The sequence below is a fragment of the Phascolarctos cinereus genome, unplaced genomic scaffold, assembly GCF_003287225.1.
Source record: "Phascolarctos cinereus isolate Bilbo 61053 unplaced genomic scaffold, phaCin_HiC Scaffold_9;HRSCAF=440, whole genome shotgun sequence".
Lineage (NCBI taxonomy): Eukaryota > Metazoa > Chordata > Mammalia > Diprotodontia > Phascolarctidae > Phascolarctos > Phascolarctos cinereus.
In genome coordinates, this window is record NW_027556402.1 from 205,883,719 (window position 1) to 205,903,193 (window position 19,475).

Sequence of the window (19,475 nt, forward strand, 5' to 3'; positions counted from 1 at the left end):
TTTCAAATATGAGTTACAATAGTTCTCCAGAGAGTTGAGAACTTCCATCATTACACATCTCTGTGCTATGTCTATAATCTATTTCATCTACATCTTCTTTCTGGCTGGGCAGTCTGTTAACTGCTCTCAAGCTGGAGTCAGGAAGTCCTGTATTCAATTCTAGCCTTAGACACTTTCTAGGTGTGTGACCCTTGGCAAGTCACTTCACCTTTTTCAGCCAGAGAGTTCTCCTGTAAAATAGAGAACATAATTTTACCTAAACTTCCAGGTTTGTTTTGAAGACAAAATGAGAAAGCATTGGTAAAGCACTTTGCCAGCCTTCAGATGTTATGTAATGCTAGCTATTATCATTTATAGCTAGGTGATCCAGTAGATACAGTGCTGGGCCTGGTGTTAGGAAGAAAGACCTGAGTTCAAATATGGTTTCAAAAACTTCCTATATGTAGAATCCTGAGCAAGTCACTTAACTGCTTTATTCTTCAGTTTCCTCAACTATAAAACAGGGATAATAAAAGGAACTCGCTCAAAGAATTGTGAGAATCAACCGAAATAATATTTTTAAAGTGCTTAGCAAAGTATATGGCACATAGTAGATGCTTAATAAATGCTTCTTCCCCCCTCCCCTTTCCCCCAAGCAATGTAGCTGCTGTTTGTCATTCTGATGATCTTCACCAAATACTCACCACCACTAGATGGGAAGATACTTTCCCATACAGTTTGTGGGTTTATTTCCAAGAACATGAGTATATATTCTTCATAGATTCCCCTAACCTTTTAGCCTCATCCCTTTGAATAAAACAAATACTTCCATAACCACATTCCAGAAAATAACTCCATCCCCATCAAGACTCAGATACGCATTGGGTTCATTTTGCCTTAAATGCAATAACCTGGTATTTTCCCATAAAAAGTGTTTCCAGGTAAATTGGCCTCTTTATTAAAAAACAAATAATATACCATGCCAGGTCAATGGAGTTTGGATGAATAAATACTCCATTTCCAAAGCACTAGGTATATCTACTACAGCTAGTACTTTGAGATTATTCTGAGATGCTGAAAGAAATGTGGTTTCCTTAGGACTGCATTTTTTTTTTACTACCACAAACGTATGCCTTATTTATTAAGTGCAAGAAAAAATATTTGTGAACTAAAAATGGATACGGTATTATGTAGAAAAGAAGTATAGCCACAAATACAGCCTCACTGAATATCAGCCTTGAATGAACAGTAAATCCCCACCAGTTTAGGACCCTGAAGGCTGGCTCTGTGGTTTGTCCTTTGTTCTCAAAGAGGATCATGACATCAAGAAGATGCTGCCTTGACTTGCAAGTGAATTGCATTTGAGTGAGGGAGGGCTGTGCAAAGCCACCAGCCTCACTTTCTCCTCTGGAGTCATCTGGGTCCAGTGGCCAGATACTGACCAGGACAAGTGGAGATGGCCCCAAACTCTGGGTCTACTTTATACACCAAGGTGTAGCAGCCCAGAAAAGCTTTGAGTTTTCTGGTCTTTGTCATTTCTGCAACAGATTGTTTCTGCTTTAGACCAGACCCCCCACTTTCTGGTCTCTCCACCATTACCCTTCTCAGTCATCTTGCTGCTCTCTGAAAAACACCTGACCTTCTTCTACATTGCATAGTATGTAATGCTACTGTAGGGGAAAACTCAGGATTGGAAAAAGCCTGGCATAATGTCGATGTTGGATCCCAAAGGAACCTCTCAAATGAGCATCTATTACCTTTCTTCTCCTGACAAGTCCTCAAATTCATCTTACCCAAGGTCTAGCCTCTCCCCCTGGCAAATAAGCATCCTTATCCTCCTGGGTTCAAATCCTGACTCTGCTCTAAAGGTTTGGTCCTAAAAGCCTAGCATATTTATCTTTGAGGTACTTGTAATTCTTCCTTGACCCCATTCCCTTTTTCCTTTTTTCTTTTTCTTCCCTCTATGTACTCCAACTAGTATTTCAAGTTAAGCTCCTTCCCTTGTGTTAGGTAAAATATAACCAAAATAAAGGACAATCACTTTCAGCATTATTGGCTCATTTGCTTCTCTATAGAATTTGCTAAGTTCCCCTCCCCTACAAAAGTCATTGTCATGGCTTGGGACACATAGTAAAAAAAAAAAGTTTATGAGTTCAGAACAGGCAGAGGGTAATGACCACCCAAAGGGTAGGAGATACTGATATTAATGAAGCCTTAATTTAGAACTAAAAATAGAAAATGGCAGATAAGCACTTAACTCTGTTGTTCCCAATTCCTCAGTTTTCTCTGGGTGTCCTAATGGTAACTGAAAAGGCTGCAAATATCATGGACAGCTGTTGAGAAGACAGAGATCTTCATTATATACCATATCATAGGGAATCATAGACAGTCTCCTTTCTTCTCCCCTTAATAGTTTTACCCTAAAAGTAGAGGGAAGAAATACTTATGTGAACCTCTGGGCCCTGGGTCAACACAACTTTTGACAGATTTCATTAGTGAGCAGGTTGACAGAAGAATGGAAAAGGAGGGGACAGGATGTAGCACCTCCAGATTAGAGCAGCCCCCTAAGAAAGCAAATTCAACTGACCTGCTGCAATACTTCTATGGCTGGTTTCCAATTAGTTCTTACTCAAATGAGTTCCCACTCTCTATCTGACCTCTGGGCCCTAGTCTCTTGGTAACACTTTTCAGATCTCACTTGTCAGAAACCCTACATTAGCTTCCAAGATTTCCCTCTGGTTTCCCAGAATTAGGGAATCTCAGAGTTAAAAATTACCCTCAGAGGGCATCGAACCCCAAACAAATGTGAACAAGGAGCTCCTCTACAACAGACCCCAAAGTGCCTCATTCAGCCTTGCTAGAACCCCTCCGGTGACAAGTAGTCTACTTCATTCCAAAGTGGCCCAGCTTTGTCTCAATAGCTCTAATTACCAGGAAGGTCTTCCTTCTGACAAGTCCAAACTGCTTCTTTGCAACGTTTCCTTGGCGTCTGGGGCAAACCTGAACAAGCTAGTCCTTCTTGCCCATGGCAGTCTTTCACAGCTCTTGAAGACAGCTCTCATGTTCCTCCAGTGAATCTTCCCTTCTCCAACCTAAATTCTCCCATGTCTTTAACCAATCCTTGCATGACATGACACTGAGGCCCTTTCACTATCCCGGTGACTCTTCTCTGGATGCTCTCTAGCTTATCAGTGTCCTTGCCAACCACAAACAAACCAGCCCAACTGTGCTCACAAGACTCCAGATGTGATTTGAGTAGGGTGGAGTACAATGATGCTCTTGCCTCCCTCATCCTAGAGACTACCCATCTGTTCAGGCAGCCTGAGATTTGGTTATTTTTTTTACAGCTGCCATAGCAGACTATGGATTCACATTGAATTTGTAGCCCACTAAAATTCCTAGCCAAGGGCTGTTTCTGAAACTGGGATCCCCAAATTTGCTCTCAAGATATGTTTATGTGTGCCTATACATGTGTGTATATCTATATATACACACATATGTATATGTAAACATATATGTGCATATGAGCATAATTCTGTGTATTTTATTCAGAATTTAGTTCTTGAGAGCTTCCAGTATCTCCAAGTGAGCAAAGCTCAACTTTAACAAAGTTCAAAGTCAAGATATAGGCTGGGAAAATAAGAAAACAACAAAAAAAAGAATTTGACCATAAAAAGCTACTATGGTGGCAGGAAAGACCAAGACATAAACTCAGAAGACAACAATGTGAAAACAGCTACAAATAAAGCCTCAAAGAAAAATGCTAATTGGACCCAAACACAACAAGAATTCCTGAAAGTTAAAGAGATGAGAAGTAGAGGAAAATTTGGGGGAAAAAATAACAATGATGCAAGAAAATTATTAAAAGAGAATTAAGAAGAAAATGTAAAATATCTCATAAAAAGAACTGACCTGGAAAATAGATGGAAGAGAGATAATTTAAGAATTATTGAGCTACCTGGAAGCCCATGATCAAAGGGGAAAAAAAGCCTAGATGCTATATTTAAAAAGTTATCAAGGAAAACTGCCCCAATATCTTAGATCTAGAGGGCAAGATAGACATCGAAAGAATACACCAACCTTCTGAAAGAGGTGCCAAGATGAAAATTCCTAGAAATGTTTTAGCCAAATTCCAGAATTCTCAAGTCAAAGAGAAAATGCTTCAAGCAGCCAGAAACAATTCAAATATCATGGAGTCACAGTCAGGATCTCACAAGATTTAGTAGCTTCCACATTAACAGAGAAGAAGGCTTGGAATATGATATTCTAGAAGTCAAAGAAGCTATAATTACAACTAAGAATCACCTAACCAGCAAAACTGGTAATCTTTTGGTGGGGGGAGGGAATGACTGTTTAATTAAGAGAGGACTTTCAAGCATTCTTGATAAGAGCAGAGCTGAATAGAAAATTTGGCATTCAAACACAAGACTCAAGAGAGGCATAACAAGGTAATTGTGAAGAAATAATCATAAGGGACTCAATAAAGTTAAACTGTTTTCATTTTATGTTTTTATAATATTTTTATATTAAAGGCAAATTAATATCATTTTGAGCTATCCCCTCTCATCTATCAGAAATGACAAATGTTAAGGGGTAGAGGGAAACATAGATATAGTAATGAATTGTTGGTGGAGTAGTGAACTGGTACAACCACTCTGGAGAATAATTTGGAACTATGCCCAAAGGGGTAAAAAACTGTGCATACTGTCTAACCCAGAAATACCACTACTAGGTCTGTAACCCAAAGAGATTTAAAAAAAAGAAAAATAACCTGCATCACAAAAATATGTATGGTAGTTTTATTTTTGCAGTGGCAAATAATTGGAAATTGAGGGGACACTCATTAATTGGGGAATGGTGAACTAGTACTACTGTGTTATAAGAAATGATGAGGGTGGGGTAGTTTCAGGAAAACATGGCAAGACCTATATGAACTAAGGCAAAATAAAGCGAGAACCAGGAGATCATTGTGCATAGTGACAGCAATGGTGTAATGATGATCAAGTGTGAAAGACTTGATTACTCTGATCAATGCAATGATTCAAGGCTATTCCAAAGGACTAATGATTAAAAAAAAAATGCTATCCACCTCTAGAGTAAAAAATGATGAACTCTGAGTGCAAACTTAAGTATAATTTTCTCACTTTATTTTTGTTGCTTTTTTTCCCCCTGAAATGCAACTGACATGGAAATATGTTTTGCATGATTTCACATGTATAATTGATACCATATTGCTTGGCTTCTCCGGGGGTGGATGAGGGAGTGGAAGGGACAAAGGATTTAGAACTCAAAATTTAAAAAGAAAAGAATGTTTAAAGTAAATAAATAAACATATAATACATTTTAATAAAAAATTGAGTTCCTAATTCTAACTTTCCCCCCCCCCCGTGCCTCAGCCCTCCTTGAGAAGGCAATTTTATATCGCTTATACATGTGAAGTCATGCAAAACATATTTCCATACTAGCCATGTTACAAAAGAAAACAGAGACAAAAAGATCCCAAGAAAATTAAAGTTTAAAAAAATATGCTTCAGTCTGCATTCAGAGTTCATCAGCTGTCTCTCTAAAGGTAGATAATATTTTTCGTGATGAGTCCTTTGGAACTATCTCGGCTTATTGTATTGATCAGACTAGCTCATTTTTTCACAGTTGGTAATTGTTACAATATTGCTGTTGATGTGCACAATGTTTTCCTGGTTCTGCTAACTTCACTTTGCATGAGTTCATATATGTCTTCCCAGGTTTTTCTGAAACTATCTTGGCCATCCTTTCTTATAGTACAATAAAATTCCATCATAATCATATACCACAACTTGTTTAGCCATTCTTCAAATGATGGGTATCCCTTCAATTTCTAATTCTTGGTCACCACAAAAAGAGCTGCTCTAAATATTTTTGTACAAATGGGTATTTTCAGGGCAGCTAGGTGGCACAGTGGATAGAGCACTGGCCCTGGAGTCAGGAGAACCTGAGTTCAAATACAGTCTGAGACCAGATACTTGACACTTACTAGCTGTGTGACCCTAGCTGTGTCACTTAATCCCAATTGCCTCGCCAAAAAAAAAAAAAAAAAAAAAAAAGAAATTGGTTTTTTCCCCTTTTCTTTGATCCTTTTTGCCATACAAACCTAGTAGTGGTATTTTTAGTGAAAGGGTATACATGGTTTTGTAGGGTTTTGGGCATAGTTACAAATTGTTCTCCAGAATGGTTGGGCTAGTTCACAACTCCACCAACAATGCGTTAGTGTCCCAGAAATTAAACTCTTGAATTCGGGGGCACAGCTGTTGCTTATATTTCTACACTATAGCTATTCTCTATGATAACTAGGTTCTTAGAGAGATATGCATGTACATATTAGTATACACATGTGTATGGTACATGTGTGTATACATATATGTGTGAACATATATGTGTATGTATATTCGTGTGTCTATATCTATACATCTCCAAATACATTCCTATCAGACTTTCTAAGGTGTTCTCTCTAAATGATTGTGGGTCCATCATTCATATTCTAAACTGAGGCCTAGAAACCTAAATTCCTAATTAGCTGTTCACTTCCCAAATCCATCTTTGTCATCTAAAGGCTTTGCCTTAAATGGTCAGAAGTAATGCAAGCATTACCAATGCCCCTCTGGTATTCAGTTTCTTGCTCAAAACTTCATAATCCCTAGGGTTGCTTTCTAGGTTCCTTGTAGCAGTATCTTCTGAGCCCATGTGAATCACCAGAAGTCAGTAACTGTTATTAAGTTTGACAGATTTGGGGAGGTTTGCAGTCACAATTTGGGTACATGTCCTGATAAGAAAGAGGACCTCTGTCTTACTGCTACTGAGTCAGCAAATAAGGCCTTAGTGACTCTTCAGCAGAGAGTCACAAAGCATCGCTACTTGTTGCTTTTTCCTCTGAGCCTTCCTTACTGGATGATCTCCCAGCAGACAGCCCCTATAAATCCACAAGATTGCTCCTTGAAGCTACTTTTCCTTTAGAAAATCCAGCTCCATTTCTTTTAGAGAAAAGAGACTCATAATTGTTTCTTAACTCCAAGTATTCAGTGGCCATTTTTCTTCCTTTATGGCTTTGTGTAATATCCTTTACCCTCCATTCTCTGGACACAGATCAGGATTCCTATCAGCTATTTCCCAGCCCCATCTTTTTAAAAATCTTAAAAAAGCACTTCACTCCTGCTAATAACTCCAAGATTAGAGCACCATTCCTTGACCTTTTTTACCTTCTTTTTCTGAAGGGTGACCAACCTGCACTTTAGCTTTAGATAGTAGCCACTTGGCGATGGCAGAAATTTTTTTAATACATGTGTGTGTTCAGTTGTTTTTCAGTCACATCCAATTCTTCATGACCCCATTTGGGGTTTTCTTGGCAAAAATACTGGAGTGGCTTGCCATTTCCTTCTTCTGCTCATTTTACAGATGAGGAAACTGAGACAAAGAGAGGTAAGTGACTTGCCCAGGGTCACACAGCTAGTAAGCGTCTAAGGCCAGATTTGAAGTCAGAAAGATGAGTCTGACTCTAGGCCCAGCAATCTATCCACTCTATTCATAGGCATCCTCCTGTGAAATTCTTACTACAGACCAGATTTCCTAGAAATAAGATTCTAGGTCCTTTTTCATTTTTCTGTCCTTCTGTCCTTCCCCTGGAAAACTCCATCCAAAGAGATGTCCTTTATATTATTCATCTTTCTGTGAGATCCTTACCTTAGCATAAGGTATCAAAGCACCCTAGTCTTGTCCATGATCATCCATTACAATTAACCTTTTGGAACCTCACTTCCCTTTCCAAAGAACATTAAAAGCACTGATCAGGGGAAAAGTTAATCAGAAAAAACAATCCTTCTAAAATATTTCTTAAAGCAATTCTTTATGATGTTGAGAAGTGCTGCTTGGCACATGATTTTAGAAGATAACCAGGCCGCCTGTGAGTGCCTGAGAGAAGGGCAGGAAAGGGAAGACAGTGTTCAAGTATCTGACAGATGGTTTACATCTTATGGACTTCCTATTCTTCCTTGATCTGTGCTCATTCATCTTTGATCCAGGGGAAGAAAGGCAAGGTGAAATTTCCCTACCTTGGGAAAGTTCCCAAGCTTGGAGGTATAGTAACTGCCCAGGGCAGGTAAGAAGACAAAGACAAGGAGGGAAGGGCCAGAAAGGCAACTTCAAAGTCACTAAAGAGTAAAAAATTGACAAGTTCTCCGATGCCAACCCACAAGGCAATGGCAAGCAGAGACCTGCTGCTTAAATTTACCTTCCTGGCAGCACTGGAGAGGGCTAAGCCTCTTCTACCATTCTTAGTAATGGCAAAGCTGTTTTTGCAAAGAGTTTTGTAGGGACATGAATAAGGAGTAGAGTGATGAAGGAAAAATCATTGGAGGGAAATCTTTTTTTTTATTTTCTTCTCAAAAACCTGTGTCTGTATGTGAACCCAAGTGTGTAGAAATTAGGAGTGCATTTCCACAGAGTATTAAGAAAAGAGCACAGTATCAAGAGCAATCAGTGATTAGGTAGGATCAGATTCAATGACTACCATTTGTGGGTAGTCCTGCAGAGCTGGACACAAAATGAGTTCTTAGTGAAGAAGAAATCTGTTTATTTCCAATCCTTCTTTTTGGCTGGCTTAACTCTTTACTAGGAGTTCATTTTTTTTTCAGGCCTCACTTTCTCATCTATTCTCCTCAGCTTATTATATAAAGGTAAATTTAGGGATTCCCCCCTCCAAAAATGGATTCTTTCACCCTGAAAATATTTACTTTATCTTCAAATGGATTTCACTCAATGTTTTTATCCATCTCCCACCTATAGCTTCATTTGAGAAATAGCTATTGAGCACTTGAGTACAAGACTCCTTTGTATTCACAACCGTTAATCCAAATTTATAGTAGAATGCACTAAGTGCTATCTAGATGAATGCTCAGGTCCTCCTGTTTCTCCAGTGGAATGTCATAACCATGGGGCTTTTGATGTGAATCCAACAGGAAGCAGACAAGAGGAGTTAGCCAATAATAGATCATAATAATGAACCTTTATATTAGAACACTTTCAACTCACATATATTAATCTTTTTTTATGTCTTTAATCAATGTTTGAGAACAAAATGTTTCTGAATTAAGAATAAAAAATCTCATAGCATTAGAAGTAAAGCTTTAAAGATATGAAAGCTAGTCTGTAGCAGGGTTTGTTAAGGAGGTGGGGTGGGGTGAGGGGGACAGGATTTGTTTAAAGAACTGGCTGAGACTAAAGAAAAAAATCAAACAAAGGAGACCTTTCCATTCTTTATAAAATCAAAGTCACAATCACAGTCAGAAGAGTGATGATGGGCAAAGAGGTTAGAATTAGGAAGCGTGTGGGACAGATGGGGTGAAGGGAGCTACTGAGGTGACTAAGATGCCAAGTCTTACTAATTTAGAGGAAGAGGGCAGTGTGGGCTGCTCTGGTTTATCGATTTTTAAAATCACATTTTATGACTTTCAAAGCACATATTCAACACACTGTTAACAGTCTTTCCAAGCATAGGTCTTCTCAGGCCTGCTTTCAGGAAGAGACAGAACTCCATTGTAGTTAGCAGCAACCTTAGGCATTCAGACAATTTATATGCTTAAGTCCAAACCCTTTGTTCCCCTAAGAGAGATGATCAGTCTCTCCTGTGACCTTATTTTACACTTCATTTGCTTTAGAAATTCTTTCCTCAGCCCAGCCCAAGCTGAATGATCCTATCTTCCCAATGTAACTGCAAATGATGGAAGTTTTACTTGATTTAGGAAGATAGACTTTCCAGCTCAAAGAATTAAAGAATATCCAATGCTATACTCACTGGTGAGATATGAAGGAAGAGGAAAGATTATGTGTGAATAGGGAAAAGCCTCTTTTGTTTCCAGAGAGGTCTTCTTTCATTCATGACCCCAAATAGAATCCTTTGCCGTGATGGGCTCATTCCTTCAGAAGGTCAAGGTTCCTTTCAGATGGGGCCATAAATAACTATAGCTGTATCTCTGCTGTCGTGGGATGCAGAAAAATGTTAACAAAGTCTCCAATTGTGCCAGATTGCACTGTCAGACTCTGGGCTTCTATGACAGAATCCTTTAAGTAAATGCATCTTCCTTAAAAATGGAGGGGAGGCTAAGAACAAAAGAGGCAAAGTAAGGCAATGGTGGGGTGGTAGGAGAGGAAAGGGGTTGCCTTTTTAAAAGCAACATGTCCTTCATCTTTAGTGCTGGGCTGTTAGTAAAACCCATTATCAAATTATCAACATCAAATTCTAGGATATTCATGCAATAGATAGATATAATAGGTACATACTATTTCTGACCTTTTTACAGCATGATATGCTAGAGAGAAAATCAAATTTGGAGTCAGAGAACCTGGATTTTAACCTAGGCTCGCTGGGTCAATAATTTAATGTCATTGGGCCTCAGCTTTCTCTTTTATGAAATGTAAGTATTGAATCAGATGATTGCCAAGATCCCTTCTAACTCAATATCCTACAATCCTACTAAACATCTAAGGAATGTCCTATGACTTTTGGGGTAGAAGTAGCCAATGTATGGGAAGCAATACCCACCATCAATGCCTAAAATCCTCCTCTGTAAAAGAAGGGGGTGGGCTAGATGGCCTTTGGGCTTTAGAACCTTCCAGCTCTAAATCTCTGAATCTATGAAGATGTCGCTGACTAGAATGACATTTTGTAGAGCCAAACTAGTTTCCCAAGAAGCCCTGTCAAAAATTTGCATGTGATGCTTCCTAAAGCCAGAGGCACTAGTTTTCAAATGCAGGCAACCATTTTGGCTTTGCAGAGAAAATGTGGAAAACATGTTTTTGCTCTACATCTAAAACCATGGGAAGGGTCCCAGATCCCACTACATTTTTATTTTTTTTTAAGCTGGGGCTATGGTTGCCAAGTGCTATGTCTTTTGAATTGCTGAATTCTCTATCTTGGGGAAGGATTACCTTTACTGTTTAAGCATTTCTTGACTAGCCATTCATCTACCATCCAGCTATTCAATGGATATTTCCTAAGCACTGATTATGAGGCATGGTCCTCTGGGGAGACAAAGAGGTCTAAGACTATTCCCTACCCTGTGAGAACTATTTTGGAAGATAGGGTGTGGACACATATAATTACAATAAAAATCAGTCCTGGAACATGTGACACATGAATGGTATAGGCACAGTGTTATAGGGGAACAGAGGCAGATAGGAAAACTCACTTAACTCACTTCTAGATAAGTGATTGGGCTGGGCTTCAGGGCTAGTTGAGATCTGAACTAGGGTTTGATGAGCAACGTAAGATTTCAATAGGCTGAGTTAGGGAATGTCATAGTCCAGCTTATCTACATCTAGATTTGAGAAAGAACGTGCACTATCATTCAGAAACTTGTGAAAGATGACAAGTGTTTTAATAATAGCGAGCAAAAAAGAGATACAGAGGTACTCATACCACATCTACCATACAGCTTCCTGCTAGGCATCAGGATGCTTGAATTAGGATTTCTTAGTAGGCAAACTCAACAGCATTTTTGAGTCCAAGATCAGGATCAAGGTAGGCCACCTGACCCCTCCCACTATAGACCTATAAAAGAAGATGTCCCTAGAGGTCAGTATCAGCAGTGATTGGCCATGCCCTCTTACTAACTCAATAATAGTAATGTATCTATGGCCTTCAAAATCTCCAATTAAACAAGAGAAATGGTTAGAAGAGAAAGAACAAACACTCTAACCGTCATCCCAAACAAAATCTATTGATCTCTTCTTGATAAGGCATGGACATGAATAAATCTAACTATATTGCTCTCTCAACTTTGAGGCTTAATATAAAGATCATTCTAGAGGAGAAGGGCCAAGGAAATGCACAGATGCAGAAACACACAATGAGTAGTAAAAGGTGAGTGCAACTAGGGACTTAAGCACTGGATCCATGGAGAGAAGTAGTATGGATCAGTAGAAAAAGCTTGGCACTCTATGACAAGAGATTCTGATTTCCAGTTCTGTTGCTTAGTTACTATGTGACCCTGGGAAAGTCATTTAATTTTTCTGTGCCTCATTTTATTCATCTTTAATGTGGAGAAAATAATAATATGGTGCATAGGTATTAGGTTATAGTGAGGAAGGCTTTTTGTAAAGTGAAAATGTTATATAAATGTGAGTTGTGATGTGATGTGATAGCAACCGATAATGATGGAGAGGATAATGAGAGAGGTTACCAATAAACTGGGGAGAGGGTCAAAGTATAAGAGTCCTTGAATACTGAGGCCCAATTATAATAAAGACAAGCATTTAATCAAAATTCAAATGGCCCAAATGAAATAAAATTCAGTTGACTCAGGCTCCATACCATAATGTGCTCTCCATTTGTAATTCCCTGTGGATTCTCTCTTATTTCACTTTAGAAATGTGGAAGCCAGAGTAGCTTAGTGAAAAGAGTGCTGAATAAGGAGTTGAGACCTGTTTTGAACTCAGCTCTGCCACTTACCAGTTGTTTGACCTTAAGTAAATAACTAATATTTTCTGGGGCTCAGTTTCTCCCTTTGAACAAAAGAGGAAGTTATAGTAGATGGGCTGCATGATCTCTTCCAGCTCTGATGGTCCATTATTTCACATTGAAAAGAAACTAACTAAAATTATGTCTGAGACATAGGACAGGCATTCTTAACCTGGGGTCTGTGAATTTAAAAAAAATATTTTCAATCATATTTCAATATAATTGATTTCCTTTGTAATCTTATGTATTTTATTTTATGCATTTAAGAACATCATTCTGAGAAAAGATCCATGGTCTTCACCAGACTGCCAGAAGGACCCATGACACACAGAAAGGTTAAGAGCCACTGGTCTAGGAAGACAAACTCCCATCCCTTTATGTAGAAGAACTATTTTATACTTAAAGTTTAAAGGTAGGCAAAAGTAAGTTAATGAGGTGATGTAAAGGTTGGCTTTAGTCACAAAGGTGATTTTTTTCTTAGCATTTCCAAAGCCTCCTCCTCACCGGGCTTCTTTAATAACATAGAGCTGACACTTGTATTGAATGTTTCCTTCAGTTAAGTGGCCTTTACAATGCTTATGTGGATAACCTGTTTTCCTATTTTAATGGGTAGGGTCAAATTGGGCAAAAAGTCAAATTTTCAATTCTAATTCAGCTGGAATAATAACAGGGATAGCAGGAACAACCCAATTCCCATTTGTTATGTGCCGATATTACCTACAAGGCACTGAGACATAAAGCATAGGGGTGGGAGAAGAGGCAGGGAAGAAAGACAGAAAAAGAAAAGAGGGAGAGAGGTAGAGAAACAGACTGAAATACAGACAGAGAGAGAGACAGAGAGACAGAGACAGCTAAGTGGTTTTTTCTTGTTGAAGCATAAGTTGGATAGATGGCCTCTGAGGTTCCTTCCAACTCATATTCTGGGATTCACTTTGTCTTTTTCTTCAGTTTGGTTTGATTGTGTTCAGCTAAAGACTGTTGCAAAACCTACAGAGCATTGAGTAGGTTCAATGTGACCCTCCGAGTAAATTACTTCATTAGGTGAGTTTGTAAGCAATAAAATATATAACATTTCTGAACTAATTCAATAAAATAATTTGGACTGACATGATTCCATTCTCATTGAACATTAGTGTTCAGAAAGCTTTCAACTCTGATTTTCAATGCAACCCAAGGCAAACAGACTCTGAAAGTTTGGTGTATCTATCTGTGCCAAAGAACCAGTCATCTTCTTTTTCTGAGATTGACCTTGATTGAATGCTAGTTGGAATTATCCTGAGACACCTCTGGCATAGATCCAGATATATAGGACAGAATAAAAATGATTGTGACATTTTCCAGATCAGAGACAATACAAATACATAACTAGATGATGCAATGTTGTCACATATCTGCCTCATTGCATTTTTAAAATTTGGTTCACATTACTGTAATCTTACATTCTCCTGCTGTGCACATGCTATTTTAAAATGAGGTTGTGTGTTCTCCAGTATGACTTTTTGGTTTGGCTAATTTTATGAACAATAAATGAATCAATACATCTGATTTTTGGCATGCTTTGGTTAATTTTATAATCAATCATATCTTGGCTAATAGGGTCAGACATTAGGAAGGGGGGATAAAGATGAGCACTAAAAGAACTAAAGACAAATGAAATGTTGCCAGGTGCAGCTAGGGAGGGATGGCTCCATTTAATTCAATTAAACACAAAATCATTAAGTCTCTATACTAAGCACAAGGCACTGTGCTAGACAATGGACACATAAAGTTGAAAAACATGGTGATTTCTGCCTTCAGGCATCCTACAGTCTAGTAGGGTGAGATATTTATACAGGTAAATACAGTGCAACTTAGAATGCATTAGGCACACAATAGAGGTTCAGCTTAAAGAGGCAAGAGATTTGGGGAGGTAAAAGTGACAGAATTTGAAAACTGATTGGATATATAGAGTGAGAGATGAAGAAGAGACAAAGATTAAGCCCAGATTTCAAGCCTGAATGCCTGGGAGGATGGTAATACTATTAGCAGAAAAATAGAATTAGGGGAGAGGTAAGATTGTGATAGGGTAGGACTAGGGGAGGAGAAGTTTAATTTTAGATATTTATTTAAAGTGTTAACATGCCTTACAGGTGCTAGTAGCTTGAGATGCAAGACTGGAGCTCTGGGGAGAGATCGAGGATGGAGATAAAAAATTGGGAGTTATCTGAAAAGAAGTGACAATTAAACCCATGGGGATGGATGAGATCACCAAGAGAAAGAATATAGAGTGAGGTTTCAAAAGTCCACAAACTTGGATAGAAAAAAATTACATTTTTATTTTCATTAACCTTTAATTGAAAATTAGCAGTTATTCATTTATTCTAGATTAACCTGAAAAAGGATCCACAGACTTCACCAGCCTGCTGAAGGGGCTTATAATTTAAAAAAGGAAAGAGTAAAATCCCCTGACCTAAAGGGTGAAGGGAAGAGGGCTTGCCTAGCACAGAACTTTAGGGAATATATATATTTAAGGGGATGGATGTGGATGAAGTGCCTTCAAAGGAGCAGGAAAGGAATAATCAAAGAAGTAGGGAGAAAACTGTGAAAAAATACAAGACCTTGAGAAAAGGAGCAGAGGCTTCAAGAAAGTGAAGGTTATCTACAGCATCACATGCTTTCCTGGGTACAAGGAAAATGAGGGCAGAAGAAAAAATAAAAGTTTTGGATTTGGTAATAAGGAAGTCATTGATGGCCTCAGAGAAAGCTGATAGGATAATATATCAACAGGACTGTTGAGTCAGAGCAAGAAGTTTATAGCATACAGGAGACCTCATAATGTTTGAAGGCAAAGAGATAAAAAGGCAGAGATTGAAGGTGCATATGCAAGAGAGATTGAGGTTTGAAGAGACAGGAGGAAATGAGACTGAAGGTCCAGAAAGAAGGTCACTTTAGCAAAGAGGTGAGCCACTTATTTCTCTGAGACTGGAGGGAAAGAGTAGAGGGTGAGCAAGAACATTCAATGGGCTCCCCAAGACACTGGTCTCACTCTCAGCTGATTCACAACACTGCTCCTTTCATTATACTGGACTTTATATATGTTCTGGTAGAAAAAAAAAGAGTACTATATTTTTTCCTTCTTGACACGAGTAACTCCATTTTAGAACAAAAGTCTATTTTAGTGTTAATTGGGCAATCACATCTAACTCCTCTTTCTTCCAGTTCTTGTATGAGGCCAACAAGAGACCAACAGAGTCCATTTTGTCTTGAACCCTGCCTAGGGCAATGACGGACTAGCAGATTAGAATGGTTCTTCTTCCTTCCATGAAACACATCAAATTCTTCCCAAGATTAATGGCTGACCAGTTATGAATACAGCCTGATTATGTGTTTTCTGCATATTATAAATGCCCATGAGAAAGAATTTCTATTCCAGAAGACCTCTTGCCCTCCCAGAGATACCCTTTTCTGTGGCCATCTGATGTTTCTCTCTGGCTTGTCTTGTTACATGTATGGAATAAAGCCTTTTGCTGACTTGTATTCTAAAGTATAATAAAGTGGGCTTTCTTCCACAATGTATGGGTCTTGTTTTCTCCAAACTGGTAGAGTTTATATTGAAATGGATTTAAGAATAGAAAAGAAGAGAAGGAAATAATACTTTAAATAAAACATGTTAGCTTTCTTTCTTTTAAGAAAAAAAAATAGAAGAAATGAAAGTTCCCCAAAAGAATAAATCAATGGGAAACACACATACACAAACTAAGTTGTGTTGAAAAGTCTGTCTTCAAACAGAAGGTATTTGAAATAACAACAAAACCAGTGGTTCTAATGAGCAATAAAAATGTCTAAGGCAGTAGCCATTAAAGTCTTGGTACATAAAACATTTTATAAATCTTTGATATGCTATATAAATTTAAGCTAGTATTATAATTATTATTATATGCCAATGATCATGCATATAATTTACATCTATTTTAGAATTAAGAAAGAATTATAGATTTGCCAAATCACGTTATAGAATGTTAGAATATTCAGAATTCCAGAAGTTCTGGAATTTTCCAGTGATAAAGTGGTAGTGAGAACTTTTAAAATTAAGAAAAACTAAATCAGAAATTAAAGCAGGTATCTGACATTAGAAGATATTGAATATGCAAATATAGCTTACCAGTCATAATGGCTCCTATATCTGATTTCCCATTTGTTCCATTCTTATTTTTATTTTTATTTTTTTTAATTTTTAGGCAATTGGGGTTAAGTGACTTGCCCAGGGTCACACACAGCTAGTAAGTGTCAAGGTGTTTGGTCTGAGGTCGGATTTGAACTCAGGTCCTCCTGACTTCAAGGCCAGTGCTCTATCCATTGCGCCACCTAGCTGCACCCTGTTCCATTTTTCCATGACTGACTCCTAGCCTCTCATTTTCCCTGGTCTCAAGGCTTGCCAGGAAAATGAACTAAGAATGTTCTCAAAATTCCCCTTAAGGTTCCACAAATCCTAATCAAATGTAATATATATAATGAGGCTTCAACTCAAAGTATTTTTTTTTAGCTAATTCATATGTTTAATCACTTTTCATCAGAATACAGTATATCCTAGTTTACCCAAAAGAAAGCTCTAGGAAGATTAATATTTATCCAGAGGGATCATGTTGGGAAATTTTCCAAATTAGTAAAAAACTGTATGAGAACTTACAGGAAAATCGTAATGTGAATTTGCTTTAATGGGATAACTCTAAGAAACAAAAGGGTAGAAGCCTCTATTTTCCTGGGCCTACAGATGAACCCACTTCAAAGAATTTTTTAAAGCCTAGATGAATTTTGGCATGACCTTTGGTCCTTTTTTTCCCCTGATACTAGACCAGCACTTTTCAACCTTTGAAGGCATTTTATTTATTAAGTTATAGAAGATTAATCAAGAATTTTAAAATTATATTCTCTGTAATTAAAATCATAATAAAGGAAAATTTGTAGTGACTTCAAGCCAATGTTAACTATATTAAGAGGAGGTCTAAAACTTTTTATAGTCAGCATCATTTATTTTTAACCAAAAAAAGTGATCATTGAGTACTTTGAAGATGACCACTATGAAGATTGTTCTTTCTCAGTAAAAGGGTGAAAGTCAGATTTCAGGTATTTGAGGAGTGAGAGAGAAATGAAGAAACAGGGGTAGCCAGAGGTAACTACTCTTTATAGAAATTTAACAATACCAAGAAGACACATTGAATTGAGTCTTGCATGGAAAGAAAGTAGAGGAGGCTGAGGTGAGGAGGCATGGGGGGAGGGGAAGGAGCAGAATCATATACAAAGACACAGAGGTGAGAGCTAGAATATTACATATGGCACACAACACATAGGTTAGTTTGGCTAGAATGTAAGAATGTATAAAGGGGGTAATGCGAAATCAGTCTGGACAGATAGGAAGGAGTCAGATTTTGAAGGATTTTTAATGGCGAATAAATGAGTCACCAATCTACACTGGTGGAGTCAATTTCTACGCCAATACTTCCCTACACCTATGAAATCACATGTTGACTTCCCCTCAAAATGTATACTGTGTAAAACAGGGATGAATCTATTAACTATCTTATATTAAGCACTAGTATAGCTTCAAATGTGATTGAATCTGGGTTGGTACTTTGGGAAAATACAAGAGGGACAGGTGCTGCCTGGGACAAATTTTCTTGCTCTGATAGTTTTCTTCACAGAAATTCCCAAAGTCTATAAATGCTATGCTTATAGCCTCTTTTCTTCTATGAATTTTAGCACATACCTCTCTTAATATCCAAGAGCCTTAATCTATATCTTGCTCATTACTAAACAGTGCAGAGCACTTTCGGAGATGGTCCTTGACTTTCAGAGGTAAGGAGTAGAAGCATTTGAGAAGAACTCTGCAGTAGTATGGTCTACCTCTCAAAAGAGCAATGCCTACTATGCTTAAAAGGAGAGTAGAAAGGGGAGTAATCCCAGTGGGTCTACAGGTAGATGGGGAAGGAAGAGGACAATGACATTCCAGTGAAGATACCACTTCCCAACTTCAGAATGTGATTCCAAAGACAGTTATGCACCAAGTTCCAGGCAGCAGGTATTTTGACTAGGAAGACCTGAAAAGCCTACAAGACCATACAGAATGTGGCTCACAGGCCTGCTCTGAGTTCCAAATTAGTGTACCAGAGACCTATGTTCGACTCTTGTCTGATGATTGTCTGTGTGCCCTTGGGCAAATAATATTACTTCCTCTGGCTTTAGATATAGAGAGGTGTGAGTAGGACTCCACTATGGGCATGAGAAATAGTTTTTAAAAAGGCATGGAGATGAAAGACACGAAGGGAAAGGTTGAAAACAGAATTGGAGCATTAAGTCCACAAAGATAAGTAATATGAAATAAGATTAGAGAAGTAGGGTAATACCATACCTTGAAGGCCACTGAAAAAGAGCCTTGAAAGCCCTTATAAGCAGTTAATACTATATTCAATCATTAGGAAGCCTCAAGAGCTACGTGTCCAAGTAGTGGACCCCTTAGGAAGAATATTGAGACCAAGACCCATTTAGAACTACCAATCCCTCTGGGAACTTTAGCTTTTTGAGACAGGCTAAGACTGAAGAGCAGTGACAGGCCCTTCCTCCCAATCATGGATGTTCAGTTTGGTCACTTAGCAAAAATAGGAGAATGGACTCAGCTCAGTTCATCTTCAGGGAGCTAGGTAAGGGAAAAAATCAAAGTTCTAAGCCATTTGTTCATACTAAGCATAGGCATGTCCCATCAAAGGGTACATTTTTCTGCTTTCCCTCTTTCTAATGCAAATTCATCATGGACCATCTTCCATATTTTAAGTTCTTTGTCTCTTTGTTGCAGGGAAATTGCCATATGATACACACAAATTATGGCCTAATATTTCTCTTTTGATGTTTAACCAACTGTTGGAAATTTATAATAATATAGCTGCTAGGATTCTAAGACATTTGGGCATAAGAGTTGTCTTCTTTATAATGACATCAGTTAAGTATTTGCCCTCCCCTTCACCCCTCCCTAAAAAACCCC

At 38.1% G+C, this 19,475-nt stretch overlaps 1 protein-coding gene across 1 annotated transcript in view; it reads right to left on the reverse strand.

The window, feature by feature from the left end:
* SPON1 (spondin 1) overlaps nt 1-19,475 on the reverse strand; it is a 385,860-nt gene that overhangs the window by 167,050 nt on the left and 199,335 nt on the right.